Source organism: Gorilla gorilla, chromosome 6 (genome assembly GCF_029281585.2).
Source record: "Gorilla gorilla gorilla isolate KB3781 chromosome 6, NHGRI_mGorGor1-v2.1_pri, whole genome shotgun sequence".
Classification (NCBI taxonomy): domain Eukaryota; kingdom Metazoa; phylum Chordata; class Mammalia; order Primates; family Hominidae; genus Gorilla; species Gorilla gorilla.
The window spans coordinates 19,938,888-19,948,834 of NC_073230.2; the positions used below are offsets into that span (position 1 = coordinate 19,938,888).

At 37.2% G+C, this 9,947-nt stretch overlaps 1 pseudogene; it reads left to right on the plus strand.

Annotated features, from left to right (window-relative positions):
* Positions 1 to 1,701: 1,701 nt before the first annotated feature.
* Positions 1,702 to 3,134, plus strand: LOC101126894 (lupus La protein-like; annotated as a pseudogene).
* Positions 3,135 to 9,947: the final 6,813 nt, after the last annotated feature.

A 9,947-nucleotide genomic window follows, 5' to 3' on the forward strand; every position in this document is an offset into this window, starting at 1 on the left:
ACTGTATGTCATTCTCTCTCTTTTGTTTTTAATGATAGCCACTAAGGGTCATAGGACAAATAAATAAGGTCACTTCATATAAGGTCACTGAACCTTTTTTATTTTGGTATTTGAAAAAACTGCCTTTTGGCGAAAATACTAGCAGATCTACCACACTGAAATACAGGCAGTTCTTTGTGTTTATTCTGGGAAGGACCCCTATGGAAGGGCCTGTTAGTAGGAGTTACTACTTCCTCATTGTTTCTGGGGAATCATACTGCAGTGAAATGTTCCAAAGCAGATGTTTCAGACTAAGAGACAAATGTTAAATCAAATGCAAGAACAGCCCATATGCTAACAATAATCCTTTTTCCCCAGGAGATACCCTTAGAGATGCCTCCAGCCTAGACTGGAGGAAAAATAGTCCAGCAGCAGCAGAACTGGACTTGAAACGGTAGGTAATGTAGGCTGGACTCGGCGTGCTCCATTAATCATTGTGCATATGTGCGTGTATGTATTTGAGTACACATAAGCCAGGCTTAGTCAAATGTATCGCCATATACTTAGATAGTCTTTTCTGGGTCACAGAGCAGATTCTTCCCTGTGGTGGTGGTAGAGGTAGCCACCTAAAGAAAAGGCATGTGTTTTTACTGTTAAGAAAACCAGTAAGGGCCGGACGTGGTGGCTCATGCTTGTAATCCTACCACTTTGGGAGGCCGAGGCAGGCGAATCACTTGAGTTTGAGACCAGCCTGGCCAGCATGGCGAAACCCCGTCTCTACCAAAAATATGAAAATTAGCTGGGTGTGGTGGCGCACGCCTGTAATCCCAGCTACTTGGGAGGCTGAGACAGGAGAATCGCTTGAAACTGAGAGGCAGAGGTTGCAGTGAGCCGATATGGCACCACTGCACTCCAGCCTGGGCGACAAAGTGAGACTCCATTTCAAAAAAAAGAGAAAGAAACCCATTAAGAATTTAAATGTGAGATGGGAAATGAGCAAGGTTTTGGCCTTGAGAGATAAGCGTTCGCTTTATCCTTGGAGAATAGGAGGGAATTGGGCCTAGACTCTGAGGTGAGAAAATGCCTGGAGCATTCAGTCAGTGGTGGGTGAACCGGCTTCTGTCTCAGGGAATGGTGAATAGCTAGGCAGGCAGCCTGCCTCTGAAGACTGAGGCAGCTGGAATTCACCCTGTAAGTTGTGTTTCTGTTTTAATCTAACACAGCAACAGATTCTAGATGTTAAAAGTCACAGCCCCTTCTCAGCTGTTCTGTGAAAAATATGACCACACGGAGTCCTCCCTATACCAAGGCCTATGAGGCCATCAGCGGTAGTGTCTCTAGAAGAATAGCTGTGGGCATTGCTCTGGATTAAACATGAGGCAACAGCCTGGAACCCTGAAAAAGCTAGGAGAATGCTTAGGGCTGATTTCTAGTGGGGTTTAGAGCTGCAGTAATTACAATATAAATAAGCGTTACCTTATCTTGTATCAGAGACCACAGTGGCCATATATAAATAAGGGTTCAAATATTCCAATATTGCACTTTCATACCATTTGTTAAATATTCTTACCAAAGAGAAGCTACAAAAGGGCCCGCTTTGCTGGTGCGCGACGGCGTGTTTCTGTTCCTTACTGCCTCTCGCGGCGTCCGTTCGCCCCTCGCCTTCCTCAGGTTCAGGCTGAGCGCCGCGTGGGCCGCAGCCAGAGGTGGTGTAGCGGAACGGGAGCGGGCGGTGGCCAGGCTGCCCCCACGAGAAATGCGGCAGCCTGGGGTTCCCCGCACGTGGCTGCTGCCCAGGCAGTTCAGCGGTCACTTTGAGACGGGACTGTGGCTGCCCCCACCCTCATTGCGTCCTTTCGGTTTTTTACCTCCACCATGTTGTAGTCTCACCGAAGGCTTGTGTCCATCTCTATAGTCACAGTGGCTGAAAATGGTGATAATGAAAAGATGGCTGCCCTGGAGGCCAAAATCTGTCATCAAATTGAGTATTATCTTGGAGACCTCAGGTTGCCACAGGACAAGTTTTTAAAGGAAAAGATAAAACTGGATGAAGGCTGGGTATCTTTGGAGATAATGATAAAATTCAACAGGTTGAACCGTCTAACAACAGACTTTAATTAACGTTAATTGTGGAAGCATTGAGCAAATCCAAGGCAGAAGTCGTGGAAATCAGTGAAGATAAAACTAAAATCAGAAGGTCTCCAAGCAAATCCCTACCTGAAGTGACTGATGAGTATTAAAATGATGTAAAAAACAGATCTGTTTATATTAAAGGCTTCCCTACTGATGCAACTCTTGATGCATGAAAGAATGGTTAGAAGATAAAGGTCAAGTACTAAATATTCAGATGAGAAGAACATTGCATAAAGCATTTAAGGGATCAATTTTTGTTGTGTTTGGTAGCATTGAATCTGCTAAGAAGTTTGTAGAGACCCCTGGCCAGAAGTACAAAGACACAGACCTGCTAATACTTTTCAAGAACGATTGCTTTGCCAAAAAAAAAAAAAAAAAAAAAAAATGAAGAAAGAAAACAAAATAAAGTGGAAGCTAAATTAAGAGCTAAACAAGAGCAAGAAGCAAAACAAAAGAAGAAGGTGCTGAAATGAAATCTCTAGAAGAAAAGATTGGATGCTTGCTGAAATTTTTGGGTGATTTAGATGATCAGACCTGTAAAGAAGATGTACACATCCTTTTCTCAAATCATGGTGAAATAAAATGGATAGACTTCATCAGAGGAGCAAAAGAGGGGATAATTCTATTTAAAGAAAAAGCCAAGGAAACATTGGGTAAAGCCAAAGACGCAAATAATGGTAACCTACAGTTAAGGAGCAAAGAAGTGACTTGGGAAGTACTAGAAGGAGAGATGGAAAAAGAAGCACTGAAAAAAATAATAGAAGACCAACAAGAATCCCTAAACAAATGGAAGTCAAAAGGTTGCAGATTTAAAGGAAAAAGAAAGGGTAATAAAGCTGCCCAGCCTGGGTCTGGTAAAGGAAAAGTACAATTTCAGGACAAGAAAACAAAGTTTGCTAGTAATGATGCACATGATGAAAATGGTTCAACTGGACCTATGAAAAAGAGGAAGAGAAGAAACAGACAAAGAATAACCTGCATCCAAACAACCGAAAACAGAAAATGGTGCTGGAGACCAGTAATTTAGTAAACCAATTTTTTATTCATTTTAAATAGGTTTCAAACTACTTTTGTTTGTGGGGGCTTTTAAAAGGAAAACCGAATTAGGTCCACTTCAGTGTCCACCTGTGAGAAAGGAAAAGTCTTTTTGCTGTTTAACTTGTTTTTTTTTGTTATCTAAATGAGAATTTTTTTGAATGTATAGTTCTGTTTGTGTTATTTCACACGAATCAAATATCAGAAGGAAGATTCTTCCACTAAATTGACTTTGTAATATGAGAATGTATTAGTACAAGCTAATAAAATATATACTACATGAAAAGAAAAAAACAATTCTCACCAAAAATAGAAACCTATCGAGGGAAGGTATTTGAATTAGTGTCCTCATTTTACAGATGAAAAAATGACTTGGAAAATGGAAATTACTTGTCAAACATGTACCACAAGTAAACAACATAAAGAGCTTGAAACGCCCAAATTGCCAGCCATAAAGTTCATGTCCATCCTACAATAAAACAGCTATCTTTGTATTTTCCATGTGTCTCTGTATGCTTCCTTGCAGTCTTATTAAAATATTCCATGTTTTATTAATTTTCTTCACTCCTTTATTCTCCATGCTGTTAGCTTGCATATCCAGTATGTCAGCTACCCTGCTGTCCTGCATCCAGGCACTTACTGGAACCAGGCCTCAGTTCTTGTTCTAACCTCCCTCCCAAAAGGAATCCAGAGGAATCAGGACTGCACATCAAGCCAAAGACTTCTCTTAACATTCTCACACAGGAGCAAAAAGAGGGGGCCTATATTGTATATTTCATAAGAAGAAATTAATAAATTCTTTTTTTTTTTTTTTTTTTTTGAGATAGTCTCACTTGGCCGTCCAGGCTGGAGCGCAGTGGCATGATTACGGCCCACTGCAGCCTCAACCTCTGGGCTCAAGGGATCTTCCTGCTTCAGCCTCCCGAGTAGCTGGGACTACAGGCACCCCCATGCCCAGCTAATTTTTGTATTTTTTGTAGAGACGGGGTCTTGCCATATTGCCCAGTCTGCTCTGGAATTCCTGGACTCAGGTGATCCACGACTTCAGCCTCCCAAAGTGCTGAGATTTCAAGTGTGAGCCACTGCACCCAGCCCCAGAAATTCTTATTAGTTACTTTGGTTCCTCCCTCCATCTTCCAACTCCTTCCATTTTCTCTCAAAGTTTCAGCCCTGCTCATTCTTCCTCTTTCTAGAGTTCCCTTTTGGAAAGCAATTTTCTCTTTCTAAAAGCTCTCTTCCTAAAAGCTTAAAAGTGAAGCAAGGTAGGCCTGTGGAGGCTCAGTTTGAACTCCAGCACTGCCTTACTAAATCATCTCCTCCAGAAGAACAGAGAAGTTCTCTTTTCAAGGGGTCTCTCACCAACAGTTTTGAGAGCGAAATTTTCTTCCTAGACGTGAATGGGAATTATCTCTCTGTGAAAAAATACCAGTATGCTTGTAAAGAGAGAAAACAAGGAAAAGAGATGGAGTCAGGAGGTGCTTCTTTTGTGTCTGGAAGGTTGGTTGTGTTTTGTGGAGACTTGGAACAAGGTGAGGTTGGCAGCCCTCTCCAGAGACGAGCCTTTATCCCCAGTCATCCCTCGCTGGTTTCTCCAGAGGCCCATGTGGACAAGGAGGAGCCAGAGAAGGAAGTGGGGAGGGGAGGATTGCAGAGATAATCAATCAAATGTCTCTCCACAGATTACTCCTACAGGATGGGAGATGCAAGATATTAATAGCTTGCAAGGAATAGGTTGTGCTTCCCTCAGAAAAGGATGCTCTATAAGCTTGAATATTTAGCATCTATCATATGATTTTTGTTCACCTTATTATTATTTTTTCATGCATTTAAAAGCTAAAATTGTAATTAATTATGTAGGTAATTCTAGGGCCTCTCATTTAGTAAAAAGGCAATAATATAAACTTAAAATCTTTTTGAACTGTGCTAATGGGAACCACTCTCACCTTGTCCATGTTTGAGCCAAGTTCTTTAAAATAATAACTTTAATTTTTTTAAACAAAAGCAATATTTTTCAATGTAGAAAAATAAAGAATGCCAAAAGAATATGTATTTTTAAAACTACTAATAATCTTATAATAAAGATGACTGATTGAAACAATTTTGATGCACTTCTGTAGGGGAGATGTAGATACTTAAATAAAGAGAAAGAAACCTATTCCCCTGCAGGCTGACCTTGGTGACAGTGTCAAGAATCAAGTTAGAAAGCCATAAGAAAAAAGGTCATTGGACAGCTTCTTCTTCCTTCCTCTCTGAACATTCACTGGCTAGCATTCTTCTTTGCAAAGTTCTCAAGTAAGAGGCAAAGCCAGGTTTTAGGAGGTCTGAAGCTTTGATTATCTGGACCCTCCTTATAAAAAAGAATGCAAAATTATTCATACAAAATCAGATACAATAGTGAATATTATTTAGAAAGAGAAAAATCACAACATATTGCATAATTTTAAAAGCTGACAAATATCTACGATACAAAATACAAACAAAATGTATATTTTTATTAATACTTCCTCACACACTTCTATAATACTTTTTCCTATTTTTTTGGCTATGTACTTTTTAAGTATCTCCTCACATGACAAAAGTGTTATAACATTTTCTATAAAGAGAATAGGAAGATAAAATTCAGGCTTCTGGCATAGTTGATAGAAAATTTTTATTAATAATAATTAAATTAGAAAAATTTATTTAAGTTTCATAGCTCATCACTAGTGCTATTGTGTAAATTTTTAAGGTTACTGTTTTCTTCTTTTATAAGCTGTAGGATTTGGACAAATTTCCAAAGACTAGTTTTTGAGTATGTGTATTTCAAGACCAAGTTTTTCATCATTACACACGTTTCCACTGTCTGATACTGTTGGGCATGGTTATACAGTGACATGCCTCTGACTCGGATGTTGACATCCTTGAAACCTGACACCACCTAAATTGGAAAGGATAATAGAAAGTCATTCCTACATAGTGAAAGCTAGTAGTAATGACATAGGAATATCCATGGAAGAGACTGTGAACCATATAAATATATCATAGTACACTCAATTTCAATGCATCCTCAGCTTCCTTTTAGCCAGATCTCAAAAATGACTGCAATCACTCCAGTTATCATAGTGTACTTCCCATGAGAAAAGTATAAAGAAACTAAAGTGAAGAGAGAACTGTCTTAACTGATTTCATACAAAACACTGTACTTTTGGGAATGGTACAAAAGCAAATACTCACAGGCATTCCTAAGGCCGCTTACAAGGACTTGGAAGTAAGGGGTCAGTAGGAGGCCGTGAGAGGCCTCAAATCTTGTGCTTCATTGGTTCCTGGTAAATCCGTCCCTGCCTAGAGAGCTATGTTTTGTTTTACTAGACACTTATCCTCTGAAATTCCTCTCTCACCCACAACTGATAACTATTCTTGGACATCAACAGAGCTGTGTGGCACAAAGCATCTACGTAGTTTCATGAATATTAACCCAGCTGAGCAGGTCTTTTCATGCCAAAGACTATTTCAGTATTTTAGTGAATTGCACTAATAAATTCAATCATGGTTTTAAATGTTGATCATTTGTTTAAATCATAAAAGCAAACAATAATAATAGTTAACTCACATATAATGATGTTCCCTGACGCTTATATGATGTTTTTAACTTTTCAATGTACATTTACATAGAGCTACTGTGGTTATTAACTAGATTCACTGTCACCAGTAAAAATCTAGACAAATCATGTAAATATGGATTAGTAAAAAGACCCATCATCTCACTTATTTACATAGAACAAAACCTGCATTTACCTACAGTATGATCGTTTAATGTGTAAGCACACACAGCAGGAACTACAACGCCTCCCCATGTAAATATGGGCCATTCTGTATGTACAAACTACTTCTATAACAACATGAAGATTCAATAAATAGAATTGAAAACCATAGTGCACTATCTTATCTTTATAAATATGTCATTTAAGCACTTTAAAGTATTCTAAAGAGCATTGTTATTAGAGCGTTTTATTTCAAATAAAATATATACAAAAAAGGAAAATGAGAATATAAACAGAAATGCACAAAATAGGCATGGCATTCTGCTTTTTGTTTAAGTGATAATTCATCTCAATAGATCAATAGCCTGTTACTCAAACCAGAAAAAAAAATGTCCAAATACCACTTGAAGGGTATATGGGAACACTACATTATCTGTGTCAAACTGCTTATTGAACTTAAATCTGTGTTCTGAACTCTCATTATATGACACAAAAAAGCTGTTTTTTTCTAAGCAAATAGTGGTCATGATTGACTCTGGGAAAAATTGACTTGAAAAGCTATTCGATAAAAACCAGTTTGATTCCTTTTTAAAGCAAAGACTTTCTTTGACTACACCAAAGAAAATGTTATGATCATATCTCATTCAACTAACACTAAATTAAAGTCTCACAAACTTATTTAACATTAAAATTAACCTTGAAAATAAGCAAATGTAGTTCTGACCAAAAGAGTTTTTTATTTATCATTGGTAATTTTTAAAAAGGTAAAGCCCATAGATTAAATAACCAAAGATCTTTTTATTACCATGCCCCAATATGTCAAAATTCCAGCTGTTTTAAAATTTAGCTATTACGACCTCCTTATACGTATATCTTTTTTTTTTTCTTACGACAAGGATCTTAATCTGGGTTCTGTAATTTATGAATCAACCTCAGATTCTATGAAGTCTCTGAAATTATAGCCATAATTTTCTTTGAAGAAAAATACTTTTAAAGGAAGGTGTTCATAGTGTTCATCAGAATCTCAAATGGACTGTGACCCACAAGGCCTCAGCACCTAATTGGCATCACTCGCAGCTGGAGTGCAAGAAAGCAAAAAACTAGAATCTAAGAAAGGCACGGGTGCCCCAGGAAACCATGCTTGAGTGTCTGTCTTCAAATGAATTTTTTATATTGGTAAGAGTTAACTTTATACATAATTTTATTTGTTTCACCCAAGGTAGATTTCCCTCTTCCTTCACTGGGAACCAGTCACCTATCACAGAAAATACTTGAATGAAGAAATAGAACTCTTTCACTTAGTGTTTCTGAAAAGTTACTAAAATCTAAGGCTACATATTTTTCTCTTAGTTTCAAATAATTTGTAATAAGAATTGCAATTTCTGTTCCAAGTAGATAAAAGGAACTCTCAAAATGGTTGGCTCATTTTTTAAACTTAACATAATAGGCTACTCTAAAATATGAGAAATAAGCACGCTTTTTGGTTCTTGTGGTGTGTGTGTGTCATTTGCTAGAGAGGAGCCTTCATATATATAGTCCATACTCATTTTTTCCACTTAACATTTCATCACTCTGTTACTCACTTTCTAAAAAGCTCTTAAAATTTGCTTGCCATTCCTTTTAGGCATATTAATTTTTCATATCCACTGATATTTACCTTGTTAAAAACTGACAGTTGAAAAACCATCAATATATGCAGTCAGGATTTGATATTTTAAGATATGACTTATAGAAATTCATTTTAATGCAGAAAACCTTCTGTGTTGTGTTTTGATTTCCCTAAATTAGGAGGGTACTTCACTTCACATTTTCATTTTTGTTTTTGTTTTGCTTTATTTGCTATTCTTTTTTTGTTTTGTTTTGTTTTTGTTTTGTTTTTTTGTTTTTTGTGTTTTTTTTGACTGAGTCTTGCTCTGTCGCCCAGGCTGGAGTGCAGTGGTGATCTCTGCTTACCACAACTTCCGCCTCCTGGGTTCAAGCAATTCTCCTGCCTCAGCCTCCTGAGTAGCTGGGGCTACAGGTGCGTGCCACCATGCCTGGCAAATTTTTTGTATTTATAGTAGAGATGGGGTTTCACCACGTTAGCTACAATGGTCTCAATCTCCGGACCTTGTGATCCACCTGCCTCAGCCTCCCAAAGTGCTGAGATTACAGGAGTGGGCCATTGTGCCCAGCCTATTTGGTATTCTTAAATGTCTAAGACACTGTGTTCATTTTTTTCCCCATGGGATTGTACTTGGCTTCCAAGTAGTTTGGTATTTGATCCCGAGTTGTAACATATTTAGTTTCTTAAGAAAATTAAAATGTCTTCTATTGATATCACATTATTAATTTTTGCAATTAAATTGTAATATCCAGAGTTCAGAATGCAAAGATAGAATAATCCCCTTGTTTATGAACAACGTAATAGCCCATTGGGTCTTCCAGGCCCTTCTGTCCTAGTAATATCATTCTTATCAAGTGGTTTTGTTCATCAGTTACTCACTTTCAGAGAAAGGTATAATTCATTTAAGATTTTTAAAAATCAGAGCTTTTTTAAAAAGTTATTGACTACATTAAAAGTTCTTAAAAATTAATCTCATAGGATACTGAAACATCTACAGAAAAATAATAGAAAGTCTTTGATATTTAATATTAGTAGCAGTGATTTTGAGATTGTTTTTAAGTTTGAATGATAAATTTGCTTGTCATAAAATATATATACACTTCAACCAAGAAGAAACTATTACAAAGTGAATTTATCGGGAGAAAAAAAGCATTTTTTAATCAAGTTGAACAATATTGATTTTAATGTAAAATTTTCTGAACTCTGCTATGTGAGAGGACTAATTAAAACTGCTTGAAATAGCTAAAGCATCTTATAATTTCTCTATAAGTTATTCATAAATCCACTGCCTGGAGCAAGTGGAAGATATACAGATGGCTTAATTCAGCAACTTCCTAATGTGAGATGTTTCAAAAGCTCAGACAGAGAAGAATTTCGTATTAATGTACTTTCTTATTAATGAAGTCCACAGAAAAGCAGGAGTGTATTTGGAAATTTTTAAAAAATAGATTTGT